The sequence below is a fragment of the Pan paniscus genome, chromosome 1 (genome assembly GCF_029289425.2).
Source record: "Pan paniscus chromosome 1, NHGRI_mPanPan1-v2.0_pri, whole genome shotgun sequence".
Classification (NCBI taxonomy): domain Eukaryota; kingdom Metazoa; phylum Chordata; class Mammalia; order Primates; family Hominidae; genus Pan; species Pan paniscus.
The window spans coordinates 68902037-68923011 of record NC_073249.2 but is presented as its reverse complement, the minus strand read 5'-3'; the positions used below and the strand labels follow the sequence as shown (position 1 = coordinate 68923011).

Sequence of the window (20975 nt, the reverse complement as noted above, 5' to 3'; positions counted from 1 at the left end):
TGAGTTATTTGTTCAAAAAATTGTATAGTGATCTGTCATCAATAAATATTTTTAGTAATGAAATTTTCTTGGTTGAAAGCAAAGAGTTGAAAATAAATAAAGCAAATAATTGAACATGAACTGAATGAAAAAGGATTTGATAACCAGCCATTGGAGTCATTAACTTTCTAACCTAGACAGTAGACCATTGTATGATTATTAATTTTAGAAGCTCTTTGTCTAATGCAACATATGCAAATAATTGTTAGGAAAATAAAAATATTGTTAATTTCAGTACACATTTACCAGTGCAATATTTTATGATGAAGTAATTTTATCATATTCTTTAAATGTGCTTTTGCAAAAAATCTGGAACTTCAGATTACACTCATCTGAGCTATGGAAAATATCTGCAATATACCTGTAGGTGAGGAAAAACTTACTCCTCTACCCTCTTAAGTAATTGGGGCCTGCAAATGAAATTGACAACAGATAGATTAATAAAAGAAACGGTTTGTTATGTACACAGAGGTCTTCATAGAAAGGAAGACCCAAAAGAAGTGTTTAGACTAGGGGTTGGAGGGGGGCTTATATACCATTTTTACAAAGAATGATAAATTGTGAAAAAGTAAGTTTAGACAAAGGCAGGGGGTTGGGCTTCTGGATGGTAAATTGTGAAAAGGTAAATATATGGGGATTCTAATGAAAGAAAAGGATTATTTAGTAAGGTTTGTTATGCATACCAAAGTTGGTGTCTTCTCCATTGATAAGCGTCATCTCTGGTAAAGAAGTGTTGCCCTCCTCTTCCTAGTATGGGAGTGACAGCGTCACCTTTAGAAATGGAAATTTATATTACATTTACAAAAGGAATTTATGCCCTGCTTTTAGACAAAAAGAGGGAGGGCAGATATATTTCCCTTCATCTGAGGGTTTCTTAGTTACCTTCAGCTCAAAATAATCCTTATGCCAAAGTGGCATATTTGGGGTGGCATACTCTGATCCTCTTCATACCCTAATTGGGAAATCAGTCAGACAAGTGGAAAAAATTTTGACTTCAGGTTAACATATTTGTGTGTGTGTGTGTGTGTGTGTGTGTGTGTGTGTGTGTGTGTGTATATATAAAAACTGGACAAAATTTTTTGCCCACAGTAAAAGTTTTTTAAAAACCAGAAACAAAAATATTTTTTAGATGGACCGTTGGTTATATATCTTAATCATATTGCTAAAATAAAAAAAACCTTATAGTTACATGTTAAATATTCATATCACTAAAATTTTTAACTAAAAAACTTAAAACAGAGAGGAAAAAATTGAAATATATATATATGTATATATGTCCATGTGTAAGCACCTCGTTCCTTCATTCTAGTTCTGAGTTAGATGCATGACCAGGTAGGTAGGTAGACAGGGAGGCAGAGCAGGCATACATTCAGCAAGTACTTACTAAGAATATTTTATGTAGCATGCCGTGCTAAGCACTAAAAAAAATAGCAACAAAACACAACACAATTCTTGCCCTTAATAATTTATAATCTAGTGGGGGAATAGACAAAGTAAAAAGGCATTAATTGGTTCTTAATACTATTGTTAAGTGTACTGTTTTAGACATGGCTAAAATGGTAAATTTTATTTGTTTTTACCACAGTTTTTTTTTAAAGGCATAAAAATAGAGTATAAAGAGATAAGCAGGGTACCAAAAGAACCCCCAGCACAGGTCTCTAACTCAGTCTCCTAGGCCTCAGGATGGGAGGAAGACTTCTGGAGGTAACATCTAAGCTGTATCCTATTGTTTATATTAAGTTAAGGAGGATTCTAGTTACCCTGTTATGTGCCTTGCTCAAGGCCATGTAATTTGTGAGTGGTGGAGGTGTAGTAGTTCTCAGTTCTATTCTTCAGCCTAGGGATTTTTATTTTTTTTTCAGACAAAGCGACATCTTTAAAGTGGAGATAATGGTACCTATTCTGTTTGTTTCACAGATTTGTTTTAAGGAGTAAATAATAGAGTGCACATGAAATCCCCTTAGACTCTTAACATGCTACGTAAAGGGAATTTATGATAAAATGAAATATTTTCTTTGCTGACTAGAGCTGCTATATGTGTGTCTTCCTTTACAGCCTTTTAAAGAGAAACCCTTAATGATTGTCTTGGCCAGGGGACTTGCACAGGGCAAGTATCGATTAGAAATGTGTTTGGCTTTTTGCCCAAGTAACATAGCTACTTACTCACCGAACTCTATTCAGTACTCACTGTCAAAGTTTTTTAAAAACCAGAAACAAAAACACTTTTTAGATGGACCATTGGTTATATATCTTAATCATATTGGTAAATAAAAAAAACTCATAGTTGCTACATGTTAAATATTCATATCACTAAAATTTTTAACCAAAAAGCTTAAAATCGAGGGAAAAAGATTGAAAAGACAACTCAGAGGAACCATTGACAGAAAATTTGACATTGAATATTGATCAGAAGTAGAATTTGTTAAAGAACATGGGAAATGGGAAAAATAAAAACATCAAATAAGTGGAATTTGATTTCTGTTATTTTCTTGGATAATATTCCAAGAGAAAAGGCACTAGAAAACATGGACTTTAGAAATAATCATTAAGCCAAAAGAAAAGATTCAGTATGATTAATTGGGTAGATACTTTTCTATGAAATGTATGTGTACTGTTACAAAGGATAAATTTTAGAGGGGCAAGGAGTAAAAGACAGTGAGGTAACCTTGTTTGGATTCAGAGATCTGAGTCTTTTCAAAGAACTAGCCTGCAAGAGTTACCATAGCAACAGCATTATATTAGGGGCATTTTCAAGATTGTTTCAGAGTGTCTCATGTTTTGCTGCATGATTTGTAAAAATTGAGATGTAAGAGTTAACTGTGTGTCTAGAATCATTTTTTGGAAAGTAAGGGAGGAGGTTGGAGGTTTAGGCAGCCCATTTGAGGGAAATTAAGGATGATAATATTGCAGCTAGCACTCACTTATATTAAAAAGGAAAACACGTTTGAAATATTTCAGTATATTTTTTCTATCATTGATTTTAGAAACAAAGGAATTTAGCTAGTAGCCAGTCTCCATATTTTAAGAATTCACATTTCATTACATGGCTAAATTTGAAGGCAATAGGCCTACAAGTGTTTTGTTGGAATTGGGATTGGAGGAGGCACAAACGTGTTTTAAATGGTTTTTGTGTGTCCTTGAGGTTTCTTGGCTTTGGCAAAGAAAAGCCTGTGGGAGGTACAATAATAGAAAAGGCCATTATGTTGTTCTTTCTAAGTGGTTGTTGAGGGAGAGCATTTCATTAGATTTTCTATTTTTCATTTAAAATATTTGTAAATTTTTAGTGATTTAGTTAGCTCTTTGTTACTCTTTGATTTTGTATTTTACTTTAGACTTTTTGTTAGTGTTTGCTAAAAAGCATTTGCTACTAGACTTTATAAAATACTTGGAACAAAGAGGTATTCTCGGCACAATTAAGAGTTCATTTATGTCTGTGTGGTTGTTTTCCAATGCCCAGATCTTTCTAGATCCCTTCTTGTTTAACTTTCTCTAAGGGCTGCTGTGCGCCCTAATGAGGATTCCTCAGTAGTAGCTCAGGGCCTTCAGTGCCTATCATTGTTTGAGTGAGCACACATAGTCCTGAAGTGCTTCCTCCCTGGGGTATGACCAGTTTATTACCCTCTGTCTACCCTGAATAATAGACTGTTATGCCAAAATGTCCACATTTTAGTCTTCTTATGCTATAATAGAAACACTAATTGTTTTTCATTCTCTAGGGAAATTTTTGTTTCATTAACTTTAAAAAAAAAAGATATACACACATTTTTAAAAACTGATTTGGATAAATGCTCTCATTCTTGGCTTACTATTAAAGTAGCTCAAATTTTTAACTCTTTCAAAATTGATATATTTCTGCTGTAATTTCCTAGCCTAACTAATAATGCAGAAAATAAGCAAATTATTTTGGAATTTATCTTGGCAATATTTGCTTAAGAACCGACGATGCCGTAAAGCCAAATATGAGACTTTTTTCCTGATTATTGATTTTACTTTAATTCAACAAATATTTCTTGAGTGGTTTTTATCTACTTGGCATTGTTAATTTTAAATGGTTTTATAATTATATCCCATCTTAAATTGCTTTTAAAATATTAATTATAGCTTTGAATAAATTTCCTTTGCATCTTCCTTGTTACTTAAAGAAAAGTCTTTAAAAAAAAAAAAAGAACACATATGCTTACACCCAATACCATTTTGGTAGTCTTATCTCCAGTCACCTTTGTTTTCTTAATTGCTCTTAAAACTGATAGATGTAATTGGCATTTCTACATAAGTTATGTTGCATTTGTAACACTCGTGTACAAAAGTTTAAAGTTTAAAAAGTCTCTACTATTTTATTGCTTAGAAATTGAGAGAGGATCTGTGGTGTTTAAAAGAAATAGTTGACCGGGCACAGTAGCTCACACCTGTAATCCCAGCACTTTGGGAGGCTGAGGCAGGTGGATCACCAGGTCACTTTCTCAGGGTAACATAATTATTAAGTGGCTAAATTAACCTAGTCCTAACTCCAAAGCCCACATTCTAGTTCTCAGTGTGAAAACGTGCCTTTCACTGAGATGGTGCTTTTAAAATTCTTACTGGCAGAGGAGTTGATTAAATTGGGAAGAGCTAAGTATTTTGCTCTTTAGGTAAGAAATACTACTTTCTGCAATAGAAAGTTTAATGACAGATTTAAAAATTAATTTCAAATATCAACTTTTTCAGTTGAGAAAGGAAACAGAATTAGTCTAATATTCATAAGTGAGAAGACTATATAACAGATCTTAGAGTTTCTGCCTAATTTTCTTCAGTGATTCAGTCTTTTCTATACCAGCTATGAAATGTGTTGTGTAGACTTCAACATTCTACTTTGTTTGGGAGATATTTACTTTGTTTGAGAAGATTCCTGGTAAGGATAAAATAGTTACAACTAGTACAATTCTACCTTTAAAAGAAATATGTTCTGGGGTATTATTCAGAAGCAACTAAAAAGTATTTAGAGAGAGGCCTGAGGAGCCCACAGGAGAGGAACAAGTAGAAATACAAATGCTACTTATCAATGAGATATTTAGGTAGATGTTTTATTTTCCTTCCTATTACGTGGCATCTTTTTTTTTTTTTTACTATGTGAAGAAAATATTGTGTGTAGTGTACGAAAAGTTTCTTCACTCTGAATATTTTCATGAAAACCGTATCTTATACCTATCCAAAGTATCAATGAAATTAAGTAAGACTAGATTTCTTTGATTTAAAATTAGTAAAATTGAGAGAATAATTCCCACCTCATAAGTTTATTATAAAGATTAAGTTGTGTAAATACACTATAACTGGTGTTAATTGGTATTGATATCCTCTCCACCATCTGTGATGAAAGCGTGAAAAAACTCACATGCAAAATATTAGGGAAGGGGTTTTCATTATAGATGTGGAAGAATTTAAAATAATTATGAGTAAATGTCTAGATAAAATGGACCATTTATTTTTAGGAAATTAGAAATTAACAAAATAAATGCAAGAAGGCAGACACTCTAAATTATGGACTAAGAACTATTGCAGGAATAGGGAAAGTTGTCTTTAAAGTGTCAGACCACAGTGTTTTCACAAGTGAAACTTTGTAAAACCTTTCAAACCTTCAAGGAATGATTTGTGCCATTTAAACCGTTTGGAAACGTAGAAGGAAAGCATCTTATTTCTCTTTACAAAACTAGCGTAATTCTGAAAAATATCACACTCAATAAAGCTGTAGTCTAATGTTACTTATTAATATACATACAAAAATTCTTTTAAAAATTGATACAAGATAATTATACATATTTATAGGGTACATAGTGATGTTCTGTATATGTGATCAGATCAAAGTAATTAGGATATCCATCTCAAACATTTATCATTTGTGTTGGTAACACTCACTATCCTTCTAGCTATTTGAAACTGTATATTATTGTTAACTGTAGTCATCCTACTGTGGTATAGAACACTAGAACTTATTGCTCCTATCTAGATGTAATTTTGTATCCTTTAACAAATCTCTCCCTATCCTTCTCTCCCTTATGCTTCCCAGCTTCTTGTAACCTCTGTTGGACTTTGTACTTCTATGAGATTAACATTTTTAGCTTCTACATATAAGTGAGACCATGTGGTGTTTAACTTTCTGTGCCTGGCTTATTTCACATAATGTAATGTACTCCAGTTCCATCTGTTTTGCTGGGAATTACAGGATTTCATTCTTTTTTATGGCTGAATAGTATGCCATTGTGTATATACACCACATTTTCTTTATCCATTTATCTGTGGTTGGACACTTATGTTGATTTTTTTATCTTGGCTATTGTGAGTAGTGCTGCAGTAAACATGGGACTGCAGATGTCTCTTTGTTATACTGATTTCCTTTTCTTTGGACTGAAATGCCAAGTAGTGGAATTGCTAGATCACGTGGTAGTTCCTATATGCAGCTTTCTGAGGAACCTCCATACTGCTCTCCATAGTGGCTATACTAGTTTACATTCCTACCAACATTATAAAAAGTCTTAATAAAATGTTTGCAGCTAGAACTGAGCAGTATATTAAAAGAATAATATACCATGACTAAGATATTTTAGTAATGCAAAAAATAATTCAGTGTTAGGAATCCTTAAAAATTAAATGTTACCATATCACTAAACCAAAGGAGAAAAGCCATATGGTCAGCTCTGTAGGTGCCAAGGAGACGTTTGTTAATTTTTTAAGAAAGAATATAAGAATACTTCCTAAGTATAGCAAAATACTATACACACATGTGCGTATAATATGTCACTCTGTATCTTAGACCAATGACTAGAATCACGATTAAAGGTAAAAAAATTTTTAAGTTGTTGACCTAGACTTTCTAAGGCCCCTTTAGCTCTTTACATTCTATTAGTCTGATAGAGCTATTTGCAAATATGTCATGTGTTGGCAGACATTATGTCATTTTGAACCTGATACCAACTCCGAAAGAAAGGAAACAGGTGTTATTCTCATTTTGCTTGCGCAAGGTCACATGACAGTAAGTAGCAAAACCAGAATTTTGACTCTAGATTCATTCCTTTTTTTAACTCTAAAAAGTTATTTCCTACAAGGCAGCGTGCTATAATGTTGTGATCCTCAAATTTTGGTGTGTATCTGAATTACTTTGGATGCTTGCTTTAAAATGCATTATCTTGGGTTTTACCTTCAGTCTAATTGAGTAGGATTAGGGCAATCCAAAATTTGCATTTTTACCATGTCTTCTGCTAAAGGTGATTCACTGAGGACACATTAAGTGCATGCAAACAACAGATGTTGTAAACAGATGTGGTGTTGAGCAAATATAGAGACAAATAAAAGTAGATTTGAATACTACTTCCTCCTACTGAACTATTTGTAAGATCTTAGCAGTCAAGTGATGAATGGTACATAGGCAATAAAGCATACTGGGTGAGAGTGTGGGCTTTGGATCAATGAATCTTGGGCATGTTGCCTGATGATAATGGTACTCACTTCATAAGGAGGTTTTAAGGACATATGTGTAAGTTTTCATAGAGGGGAATGAGAAAGCAGAGCAGAGACAGTCAAGTGTTAGTTATACTTCAGTGGAAGTCTCAATACAGGTACATGCGTGCGCACACCCACAAAGCACATCAAGAAAGGGGACCCAGGAGTTCCCCACCAACAAAAAGATTTTGTTTCTCCCATCAGCTTTTATTCTGCTGAGAGTCATTAGAGACTATTGAAATTTTTTATTTTTAATTGTATCTCAAAGTGGATTGATACTGCAGTTGGTGAAGTAGATTCCACAGTAAATATGTGAGTAGGTGTTTCAGAAGTACTGACTTTGATTTTTTGGTAGCATTTGAGATAATACAGGTTTTACTCTACTTCTAAAAATATTTTATTTAAAAGAAAAATTAAATGAAGGTTTATATAAAAAAGCATCACAGTTTTGGACTGTTTTACTCTGATATTTAGAATTGTTTCAGATGGATTTTTTAGATCTGTTATGTTTTACTGGTGTAGAATATTGGCAGGCTGTATGAAGAAAACGTGGAAGAGATTTTGGCTTTCCTTCTCTCTGTGCCTATCTCCTATTATATTTCTTCTCACTCCCTTTTTAGGTTTGTTAACTAACCATAATATGGAATACATATTGTTATTTCTCACATTTCTAGAATACATCTTTGTGATCTGCATTTATTTTATATTCAATTCTGATTACTATATTCTGTATTATAGCTGCTTAAAGATGTACTCCAATCTTATTTCCATTTTTAAATGACTATAATTTTAGCTTATGTTTATCACTTTTTTCAGTTCAATTAAGAAAAAAGTTTCTGCCCATATGTATGTACTACCTGAAGCTTTCATAAAATGAGCACTTGAGACACTGTGTAAAATGTATGGAATCCTGGCCAGGCATGGGAACTGACACCTGTAATCTCAGCATTTTGGGATGCCAAGTTGGGAGGATCACTTAAGGCCTGGAGTTCGAGACTAGCTTGGGCAACATAGTGAGACCTCATCTCTAAAAAATTATTTTTTAATTAGGCAAGTGTCGTGGTACACACCTGTATTTCTAGCTACTTGGGAGGCTGAGGCAGGAGGATCACTTGAGCCCAGGAGTTCAAAGTTACAGTGAGTTACTATTGTACCAATGTACTCCTGCGTGGGCAACAGATTGAGACCCTGTGTCTTTAAAAAAAAAAAAAAAAGGATTATAGTACCCTTATATTTCTTTTAAAGTGGTTATAGTTGTTAGCATTTCATTTAGTTAAATAAGTGAAATTGTGTCTTTTCCAGGAGAGAAGGCAGAAACACATAGTTTATCTGCTCCAGAATTGTTATTTGGTTATAGAACAAAAGGAGTGGGGAAAAGCAGAAATAGATATTTTTTAATGTAAAAACACCAAACTTCTATTTAACTCATGAATTAAAGAGGAAACCAGCCAGTTGTCACTACTGGTTCAAAGGAGAGGCAATATATTTTCCACATGATGGTTAGTTAACAAACCTTTACTGTGGAGTAAAGGAATGCTGATATCCATTTACAAATGGACACAAAATTTGCTTTTTCTACTGGAGGTGGGGTGTGGTGGAGGAGTAGAGGGTAAGATGGAATCTGTTGGACCTCCGTCAGACAGAATTTATTTGTGTGCCTATAGACAGAATTATTTGCATTTATCCACAATTTATACAGAATTATAAAATAACTCCAAGACCAGAAAAGGCACAAACTCCATAGAAACATAACCTAGAAAGGTATGGTGTAAACAATGCATAATTTTCCATTTTAGTGCATAGTAATTATTTTTGCTTATTCCAAAGTCTTAACTTTTCCTTACAGCAATAACCTACTACAAGAATGTTTCCAAGGCTATTGATCAAATGTGTGACAGAAAGGGATTTTTAAAAATAAGCCTAGACACACATACATAAGAAAGATATTGGAAGAGGTTCTGATGATCTGATCTGGGAAGGGGTATCTGATACAGCAGAAGAAAAGTTGCTAAACTCTGTCAAGAAAGGAAGTCCTAAATGGTGTCATTGATGCTTTTATAATCACTGAAGAGGTAACTTTGTTATTGAGGAGCCAGTAAATAAGGATCTATATGGATAATAAATTGAATATAAATAGTTTAATAATCAAATTACTTTCTTGATTACATCAGTCACATCCAGTTTTATTCAACAAACATTTACAAAACATCTTCAATGTATCAGGCACGACTAGATGCTAGGCATACATAGATGAACAAAACATATCTTGCCTTTAAAACCTCCTCTTGGAGCTCACAGTTTGGTAAGGGAAATAGACTAATTACAATAGAACATGGAAGTGCAATAATACTATATTATCAGTATTGTATAGGGTATAAGGTGGTTTCAAAGAGGAAGTGGTTAACTCAGTGAAGGTTTTGAGGAACAGTCAAGTTTTGTGTTTTTTTTTTTAATTAAACATTTTGTTTTGAGATAATTGTAGAATCACATGCATGGCAAGAAGTAATGCAGAGAGATCCCATATACCCTTTGCATAGTTTCCCCAGTGGTAACACTTTACAAACATAGTACAATATCACAGCCAGAATATTGACATTCATACAGTCAAGATACAGAACATTTCCATCACCACAAGGATCCCTCCTGTTGCCTTTTTTGCACAGTATTCCCCCGACCCTATCCATACCTTCACTTTCTGCAGTTTTACTTATCGGTGGTCAACCACAGTCTGAAAACTTTATGCTATTTTGAGAGAGAAAGAGACCACAGTCACATAACTTTTATGGTTTTCGTTTTGTTTTTTGAGACAGGGTCTCACTCTGTCACCCAGGCAGGAGTGCAATGGTGTAATCTCAGCTCACTGCAGCCTTGACCTCTTGGGCTCATGCAGCCCTCTCACCTCAGCCTCCTGAGTAGCTAGGACTACAGGTGTGCGCCACCACACTGGTTTAATTTTGTTTATTTTTTGTAAAGGTGAGGTCTCCAACTCCTGGACTGAAGCAATCCTCTCACCTCGGCCTCCCAAAATGTTGGGATTACAGGCGTGAGCCACCACGTCCAGCCTTCCACATAACTTATTACAGTATATTATGATTGTTCTGCTTTATTATTATTGCTAGTCTCTTGCTGTGCTTAATTTATAGATTAAACTTTATCTATAAATTTTATAATATAAATATTATAAAATTTTATAATATTTATAGATACATTTCATTTATCTATAAAATGAAACATGGATAGCAGTACTATCCATGGTTTCAGGCACCAACTGGGGGTTTTGGAATGTATCCCCCACAGATTGCAATGGTGCAATCTCAGCTTACTGCAACCTCCACCCGTTGGGTTCAAGCAATTCTCATGCCTCAGCCTCCCAAGTAGCTGGAATTACAGGCGCACACCAAGCCCAGTTAATTTTTGTATTTTTAGGAGAGACGGGTATTCGCCACGTTAGCCAAGCTGGTCTTGAACTCCTGACCTCAAGTTTTCCACCCGCCTCGGCCTCCCAAATTACTGGGATTATAGGCATGAGCCACTGCGCCTGGCTTCTTTTCATTTTTTAAATTCAACCTATTTTCTTTCTTGTTCAGGTTAGGAAATTTCTATTCTATCTTTCAGTTGCCAGTTCTTTCCTCTGTCCCTTCTATTATTCTGTTAACAGTGAGTTTTATTTCAGTTATTGTATTTTTGGCTTCTAATATTTCTATTTGGTTCTTCTTTGTGTTTCCTGTATCTTTGGTGAGACTGTTTCTTTGCTAAGGCATTTTTATCATAGCTGCTGTGAGATCTTTGTCCAGTAATTCCAACATCTCTATCATCTCAGTTTTGACATCTTTGATTGTCTTTTCATTAAGTTTGAGATCTTCCTTGTTCTTCGTATGACTAGTGATTTTTTTAATTGAAAACTGGACAGTTTGGGTATTTTGTTATTAGACTATAGACACACACACACACACACACACACACACACACACACACACCCCTACCTCTTAATTATCCTTTGGATTGAGAACATTTCCTGCTTTTGCATGGTATTGCTAGCTGCTAACTGAGAGCTTTGGCAGCCTTACCTTCTGTGGCACAAATAATAGTGCATTCGTGTGTTTGTTTGTTTTTTTTTTGTATTTTGTTGTATTTTGTTCGTTTTTCTTGAAATCAGTGGGAATTATCTGTGGTGATATTACACACAATTTTTTTAATGTCTCGTAAGTGTAATACAGTTAAAACAGCTATAGGAATCATTAGGCATGCAGAAAGCAGCAACTTTTAAGCATCATTGTGACACTCATTGAATTAAAAGCAGCTGTGTTTTGTTGTAAAGAAAAAAATGATGTCTACAAAATGTTAGAACAATGCCATTAAAGGTTGTATCTAAAAGGCAAGGAAAGTTTAATAGGGGTTTTGCTTTATCTATTTTTAGCTCTCAGGAACTTATCCTCATATAAGTCTGTTGCTTAACTTTTTCACATTCAACTTATTAACAAAAGACCATGAGATTGGCAGAGGAAGCAAAAGGAAAGCTTTATTTCCTGTAAAGGATTACAATCTGCACGTCAGGAAACTAAGCTTCCAGCCAAAACCAAATACATAGGCTTCAGTTACAAAGGGGAGAGGTTGGAATTTATCCCCAGTGGGGTTAGCTCCGCATACATATTTAGCAGGTTATAGGAGAATTTATGAATATTTATGAGGGAAACCAAATGTGTGGTGAGTAAACATATATGTTACATATGTCCCATGTTCACTTTGGAGTAGGCAGTTAACATTAAAGTGAAGTGAAATTCGGCTCTTTGTGTCAAAAGGTGAAACACAGAGCAGAGCACAGAGGCATCTTGTGCTCAGTCTCTGTGGACCAGCCAGAACCAGTCTGTGATCAGCAGTCATTTATCAAAAAGGAATGCTTTGTAAGGCTAGTCACCTATTGTGGCAAAAGCACGATAAGGGAGGGGAGTTTGGCCACAGTGTCAGATGGTCTGTTGAGGTTGGGGAAGAAATCTTGCACACATTGTTTTTAGGGACTGGTTTCTGTTTAATTATAGGAAAGAAAGTCTTGGCGGCTGATAATGAGATAAGGGAATGTGGAGGTGTGACTGACCTCCTGCCTTTGTCAAAGCCTTAGAATCTGGTTTTAAAGTTTTCTGTTTGCCACAGCTGTCCATTTCATTTTGCCTGGAGGGCCTAGGAGCTACAAACTTAATAGGTGTTTTCAGGGACACATTATATGTGTAGGCTGCCCAGAGACTATGTTGCCTTTCCCAAGTATTTGTTGGAAGGTAAAGCATTGTGCAGAAAATACAAAAATGAGTGAAACATAGCCTCAATTCAGTTTGGCAAATATTGATTAAGCCCCTACTATGTCCAGCATGGTACATGGGCCCTAGAAAAATGCTGATGTGAGATCTTTCTGTGAAAGACATTACAATTTAATGGAAAAGACAAATATATATTCAATTTGCTCTACTCTAAAGTTAAATTCTTTTCACAATGCTAGATAGAATACAATATTACAGGAAAGAAAAAAATTGTGTATATACAGAATGAAAGACAGTATAAGCACAAGCAAAATGTTTTGTGAAAAGAATGTCATAGGAAGGAGAGATTAACTTTTTTCTAAACTTTAATGTATTTTGTCCTTTGTTAACATATTATTAAATTTATCTCAAAAATGTTAACTTGAAAAGGGGTTTTTACAGCTGGGCACAGTGGCTCACACCTGTAATCCCAGCACTTTGGGAGGCCCAGGAGGGCAGATTATGAGGTCAGGAGATCGAGACCAGCCTGGCCAACATGGTGAAACTTCATCTCTACTAAAAATACAAAAATTAGCCGGGTGTGGTGGTGTGTGCCTGTAGTCCCAGCTATTTGGGAGGCTGAGGCAGAAGAATCACTTAACCCAGGAGGTAGAGGTTGCAATGAGCCGAGATCATGCCACTGCTCTCCAGCCTGGCGACAGAGCGAGACTGTGTCTCAAAAAAAAAAAAAAAAAAAAAAGCGGGGGGTGGGGGGACGGTTTTACTATAACTTTCATTGCTTTTCTCAGCTCCTAACTCAGCCTTTTCCTCTTTATTCTTACAGACCACCTTGTCTCCTACTAGCTTAAGAAAATTGAGGCTATCAGGAATCATTTTCCTTCAGCTACCTTCTCCCTACATACTTATTTAATCTAAATCCCTTTTTACTGTATTTTCCCCAGTCTAAAGTAACAAGGTGTCCTTCCTCCTGTGCACTGCTCTCATTTCCCCTTGTCCCAGGATCTAGCTCTGGCAGTTGTCCCTTGTTTTTCCCAAATCTTCAAACTGTTTGTCATTACTGGCTCCTTCCTTCTAGCCTGTGTACATGCTTAAGAGTCCCCTACTCTAAAAAGATTTCCCTTACCTCATTAAGCCATTGGGTCTAGTCTTTTTTCCTTTTCTCTATCCTACATCTCAAAACAGTAATCTATCTATTCTTATTCTTACTGTCTCCATTCCTATAACCACAATAACTCTATAGTAATTAACACATATTTAGAAACCTTGAAATGTAAACAAACATAGAATTAGAATTTAAATTTTTTAAGAGATAAAGAGAAGCTCTGTAACATTTCAGAGAGTTCTCATCTCTTTGAGTCTTTGGTATTAAAAAAAAAAAAAAAACTGGAAATAAACTCAACCAAGTGTAGTCAAACACAGTGTGATTCCCCTTATAGATGGAAGACTTATTTCTCATTGTAGCCTGTCCTTTTCATAGAAAGAGCTTCTAAATTATTTTGATGGTTGCAACTACTGTCTGTGTGACTCCCCAGTCTGTATCTGAAGCTTTTTAGTTTTTTCCAGTTGTTTTCTGGGCTTCCTCCACCTCGATGTTTCATAAGTACCTTAAAGTCAACACGTCAAAAAATAAACTCATTTTTTTTCCTAAGCATGCTTCAAGCCCCATGTTCTCTAACTTAGTTTATGGCACCATGCCACTCACCCAGGTTAAAAACTAGGAGTTATTTTTGACTGTATCCTTCATCTCACCTTCAGAATTTACCAAGTCCTGCCAATTTTAGTTCCCAAGTATTTCTTAATTTTTGCCTTACCTCTCTGTTCCTTAAACTTATACTCAATTCTAGTCCTCATTGTTTCTCACTGGGCTGTTGCCACAGCCATATTAATACACTGCTTTCAATCTTTACACCTCAAACTCATCTCCCCAAAGATACCTAGAACCGCACTGTTGCATAATTTAACTACCAACTACATCAATCTGTCGAGCATTTGAAGTGTGCCTAATCTAAATCAAAATGTGCCGTAAGTATAACATACAAACTGGATCTTGAAGACTTAGTTTGAAACAAAAAACTGTGAAGGATATCAATTTTATTTTGACTATATATTAAATATAAAAGTGATAACATTTTAGGTATAGATTACATAAAATATATTATTAATTTTACCTGTTTCCACCTTTTTGAATATGGTTACTAGAAATTTTATTATTACATATACTCTTTCTCTACCTTCACATGAAAATGTGGCTGGTTCCTTGTCAGTACCCAAGTCCCAACTTAAGAAACCTTCTCTGCCTGAACGCTGTTTCTGCCTGAATACTGTCTGAAGGAATTTTGTCTTATCATGCTGTTCTGTTTTCTTCATGGTATTTTTCACTGTGTGAAATCATCTTCTTATATATCTGATCATTGTCTACCCCTACGAAATAGGAGGCTTTACTGAGGCAGGAAATTTGTCTGACCATTAGTAAATAAGATTCACTGTTGTGTACCTGGTACCTAGAATAATATCTGGCATGTGCAGGTACTCTTTATTGAATGAATGGTTTCTATTCTGCTTGAAATGGTTCTCTCTGCCCCATAAACTTGTTTAACTCAAGTCCTTTCATGATTCAGCTCAAGTAGTACCTCCTTCAGGAAGATTTTCCTGGCTATTTCCCCTCCTGGCTTATTGATTCCTTTTCTATGCACAGTTCCAGAACTGTACCTATACATTGTGTTTTTGACTAAATTCTCTCTCCTCTTTTAGACTTAGCCCTTAGTAGTTCTTCAGTATATTCTCATTCCCTAGAATGTACCTAGTTAGGTTACCCAGTAGACATTCAGTATTTGTTTGCTGAATATACAAGCAAGCAGATGTTTTTTTGGAGTTAGTCTTTAGTATTCTAGTTATACAATAAATAATGCAGGTTATAGTATATACTCAGTAGTAAACAGTTCTTGAATTAGTAAAGGAATTCCTATGTACTATTTTTATTATAAAAACAATATAGTGGCTGGGTGTGGTGGCTCACACCTGTAATCCCAGCACTTTGATAGGCCGAGGCAGGCAGATCACCTGAGGTTGGGAGTTTGAGACCAGCCTGGCCAACATGGAGAAACCCTGTCTCTACTAAAAATACAAAATTAGCCGGACGTGGTGGCGCATGCCTGCAGTCCCAGCTACTCAGGAAGCTGAGGCAGGAGAATCGCTTGAACCAGGAGGTGGAGGTTGCGGTGAGCCTAGATTGCACCATTGCACTCCAGTGTGGGCAACAAGAGTGAAACTCCATCTCAAAACAAAAACAAACAAAAAATATAGCAAAATTAAAGTCTTACTTAAATCATTTGTATCACCACCCTAATAACAATTATTTTCCTCAGCCCACTTTCTTCCTTAATCTTACTTCCCTCATCTGAGATAACCACTTCTGTTTTTTTCCCATAAACATAATTTTATGTACAGCATGAAATAAGCAATAATATGTGTAATAACTTTTAAATTCTATTTTCCCACACTATGTTAGAAATTTTGTAATGTTACTTCATGGTTTTATGAAACTACTTTTTTCGTTTTAAAGTTGAGATGGACTTAGAGAAGCAATGCTGTCTAGTACAAAATGTTCCTTAGATGAGGATTCCTCATTCTGGTTCCCCCATTTAGCCTTAGGCCCTATGAGTTCCTTTTTTGTCTCAATCATTTTAAGAGTATGAATTTTCTATAACCACAAAGCTTGGAAGAGGCAGTCTATATTCAAACCCAGGTCTCCTAACTTTAAATCTAGTTATCTTTCCATTTATTAACTATCTCCCTCAACTTCAGTTTCCTTAACTATAAAATGGGAATAATAATGTCTGTCTTGTCTGCCCTAAGGATGAAGATGATAATCACCTGAGGGATTAATATATGTGATCTCACATGTAACTAAAACACACTAAAGATCGGGGAATATCTATATTTGTTCATTTTTTGGAGAACAGTATTAATCTCACAATTCAAAGGTTTGATTTTTCTTTTTTTTGGTAATAGAAATAGATCCAGGATTTGCCAGATCCTAAACTCAGTCATAATTCAGTTTACCTTTGTAGGTTTGGGCTTTGAAAACTAGGTCCAGTCTGTTGTGTTTTCTTATTTTATTTCAAACTAGTAAATTATTACCAGAAGAGAAAGGTTTTAGGTGAAAAGAAAACCATTCCATTTCTCTCTTCACGTGGTGCCACATTTTTCATTTTTGAAATATCCACCCTGAAACATGATTCAAGTTGATTTCCATATGTAATTTTTCTGATTTCTCTCTTTAGTACTTTTCCTTCTCTCTTTTTAAAAAATCATTCCCACATTGTCCCTTTAGTATTTTAGTCCTTTTCCTTTTTTCTTTTTTAATCATTCACACAATGGCTATGGGTACAAAACTGTAAGAAATTTATTTTTATTTTTATTTGTTTTAAATTCATGGATACCATTGCCATAAATATGTCCAATATGAATTATGCTTCGAATGTGGCAGACGTATAATGGATAGAAGCTTAGAGTAGAATAGCAATGACTTGATTTTCTGTGATTCTGAATATCACTAAAGTGTGCTACCAGGGTTAGCCAAGAGAGAATAAGATGTAATTGCTTGCCTAAAGTGATAATATCTTTCCAGGACATCTCCTGAATACCAATGAAGGCAGATGATTTCAGGGAGAGAGGCATTCTTCACTTGAGAGATGGGAAAGATCAAATAATGGTAGTAATTAAAATGAGACCAAAATGTAGCATTTGTAGACCAAGTGTGTGCTAATCATTGTTTGAAGAAGTTCATCAGATAAAACATTACTTACTCTGAAATATTCTGTAAGAATATTTATTTAAAAGGCAGTAAGTCCTCATGTATGTTTCATAGAAATTGCATAGAAATGATATGGACTTCTAATATAAAAAATTAGAGTGTGATTCAGAAAAGAAAGATACTTTTAAATGGTTTTTAATCAAAATTGTCTTAATCAAAATTTTAAAGTTGTGAATAAATACATTCAAAAATGTTGTTTGGAAAACGAAAAGACAAGCCACACATTAACAGAAAATATTTGCAGGAAACCTATCAGAAAGAGAACTGGAATACAGAATAAATTTTAAAATTTCAGACAATGCAATAATAATAAGACAAGAAATTCCCCCTCAAAATTTTTGGCCAAATATTTTACCAAATCCATCACCAGAAAAGATACACATATGACAATTAAACACATAAAAAGATGCCTGACATCACTAGTCATCAGAGGAGTAAAGATTAATATCACAACTAGATACTACAAAATGTCTATTAGAGTAGCTAAATTTTTTTTAATGACAGTATCAAATACTGTTGAAGAAGAGGAGGAACTAAATTTCTCTTACATTGCTGGTGAAAATGCAAAATGGTACAATAACTCTTTAAAACAGTTTGAAAGATTTTCATAAAGTTAAACATCCACTTACCATACAACCCAACAGTCTCACTCCTATCCAAGGGAAATGAAAACATATTACATAAAGTCTTGTGTATGAATATTTGTAAAGTGATTTTTTTGGAATTGTCAAAAGCTGAAAACAGTCTGTATGTTCATCAGCAAGTAAATGGATAAACAATTTGTATACATCCTTACAAAGTAATACTATTTAGCAAGAAAAAGAAATAAGCCACTGATACATGCAACAACATGGATAAATCTTTAATATATTATGTTAAGTGAAAACAGCCAGACTCAAAATGCTATATACTAAGTGGTTCCATTTTATGTGACTGTCTCAAAAAGGCAAAACTACCAGAAGAGAACACAGGCTGGTGGTTGTCCGTGGGGCTACAATGGAGTGTGTGGGAATTCTTTGGAGTTATGGAGATGGTCTGTAACTTGATTGTAGTGATGGGTACATGACTCTGCGTTTGTCAAAATGAGCAGGATGTGACTAAAAAAAAAAAAAGAAATAACATGGGCTTGCAAGAGAGAAACACCAGATCCATTGTACCAGTGTAAGAATTACACTCTAAGGATAAGATTTACATTTAAAATCTAGGAGAAATACCAGAAAATTAGCACATTGCTTTTAGTTTCATTATTAATTCCTTTTTCATGTAACATTTTTACTCCTCTTCACAATCTCCTTTTATGTAATAATTTACACTTGATTATTTCTTCAGTAATTAGTAAAGAAAGAAAATCAGCTTTCTGTAATAAGACTCCATATCACCTATACTCACTTGAGAAATACTCATTTTGTTATCTCCTACTAAATGTATCTATTACTCTATTCTCATGTCCTTTTACTAGCAGACAAAACAATAGCTTATTATTAGGAAAATTAAATGAGACAATATTTGTAAAATACCTGGCACATACCTCACATTCAGTTTTTTTTAAGTGTTGTAAATATAAATAAGTTAAGTTCCTTGCCTTTTTATCTCTGTGTGGATCTTGTTTTGAAAATATGAGGAGTGAATTTTACTAAGTTGCCAAATTTGCTTTATTCTTTGTGAACCTTAGTAGATGAATTGTAATATCTTTTTTAATGTAGCCATGATGTGAATTATTGAATGACACTTCTCAGCTAGACCCTATATCTGCACATAGAATGAAATAAATACATGTCAGAACACACGAACTATACCTAGATAGTAAGTAAATAATTTTTTAAGCATTTTAAGTTGATAATTTATGACATAATGTTGTAGTATAAATATTCAGCACAATTTGTTTTTAATGAAGAAAAATTTTTGTGGAAATAGTTTAAATGTGAAAATGTGATTATATCAAAGCTGGGCTATTCATGAGAATCACATGTGGACCATTTAAGGAAATACCAATTTCTTTCCCTACCACTGCCTTTCTAAGAGAAGCAGCTAAACAGTGATGTGCTAGTATATGTTCAAGAAACCAGCTCTTGGGTGGGAGTGGGGATAAGGAGCATTGATTCCTAGTGTTTGCTGATTTCCACGGTGTAAATACTTCCACTATAGCCAATTTCAAGCTACTAAGATGATAACACTGAATGTGGAGTGAGGAAAAGATGTACAGTAGCACAGCATTATACAGTATTTCCATCATGCAAGTACAATAAATACATCCAACCTCGAGAATAAAAGCAAAAATTAATAAAATAATTAAAAAGTAATGAATTTTGAGTATGTGTTACCTTTGTTTTAATATAGCTATTTATAAAGTTATGTAAGTTAATTTTTAATAATGACTGAGTTTGACAACCAGCTTCCAGAGTTTCTGAAAATTTAACAATTGGCTTTCATAAGCTGATGAGAACTGATGTTCACACAACACTGAAGCTCCAAGGCAACTATTTTTTTTTAACTAATTGATTGCAAGTAATTTGCCAACCAGTTGTTTTTCTAAAATACAGATCTGATCCTAAAGCCCACGAAGGCGTTCCACAGTCAGACCCAGATGAGTCTTTTTCAGCCTCATTTTAAATCATACCATTTCTCTCACATCTTCTATATGTCACCTACACTAGATGTAGGTAACTTGTAGCTTCTCAAACACACCTGTACTTCCCCCCACCTTCTCATTATCTGCCTTCTCAGTATCTTCCTTCAGCCTTGAATGACCTCACCTTATCTGCCTGACTTTTGCAATACTATTTATTTATCCTTCTAGAAATAACTCAAATGCTGCTTTCTCTTACTTCCTACTGTTGGAAACATTCCCATTTGCCTTGGTGCTCTCATAGCCCTTTGTTTATACTTCATTTTGAGCTCAAATTTATCAATTTATAATGAATGAATGTTTCACTCTCTAGATTATAAACTTCTAAGGGGTGCCTTTAAATCATACTGTACTTATTAACACATTAATATAACCTAAAAGTGGTTAATAAACACTTGCTTATTTTAACAGAAAAAAATTATGAACGATGCATGATATATCCTTCACTTTCTATATCTTTGAGAAACTGACCAAAATTTAAACTTTTTTGAATTAGATTTGTACGCCTTTTTTTCCTGGTGATGCAGAACCATATTAGTAGTTATATACCTATAGCACACCTAGAGACATTTCACAATGGACTCTAGAGCTTACCAAAGAAGAATTTCATTAGATAGTATATGAAGCAGAAATGATTAAATTGTATAACTATATTTGTGAATCATTATTCTCATTTAGTGTGCCTTATAATAAGTATTTTCAGCATAAAACCAAAAGTTACTTTATAGTGTTCCCAGCAAATTAGGCCTTTGTATCAATAAACACCCTCTAAGAA

At 34.4% G+C, this 20975-nt stretch overlaps 1 protein-coding gene across 2 annotated transcripts in view; it reads left to right on the top strand.

Annotated features, from left to right (window-relative positions):
* XPR1 (xenotropic and polytropic retrovirus receptor 1) overlaps nt 1–20975 on the top strand; it is a 246563-nt gene that overhangs the window by 204516 nt on the left and 21072 nt on the right. The gene's annotated exons all lie outside the window — the stretch shown is intronic.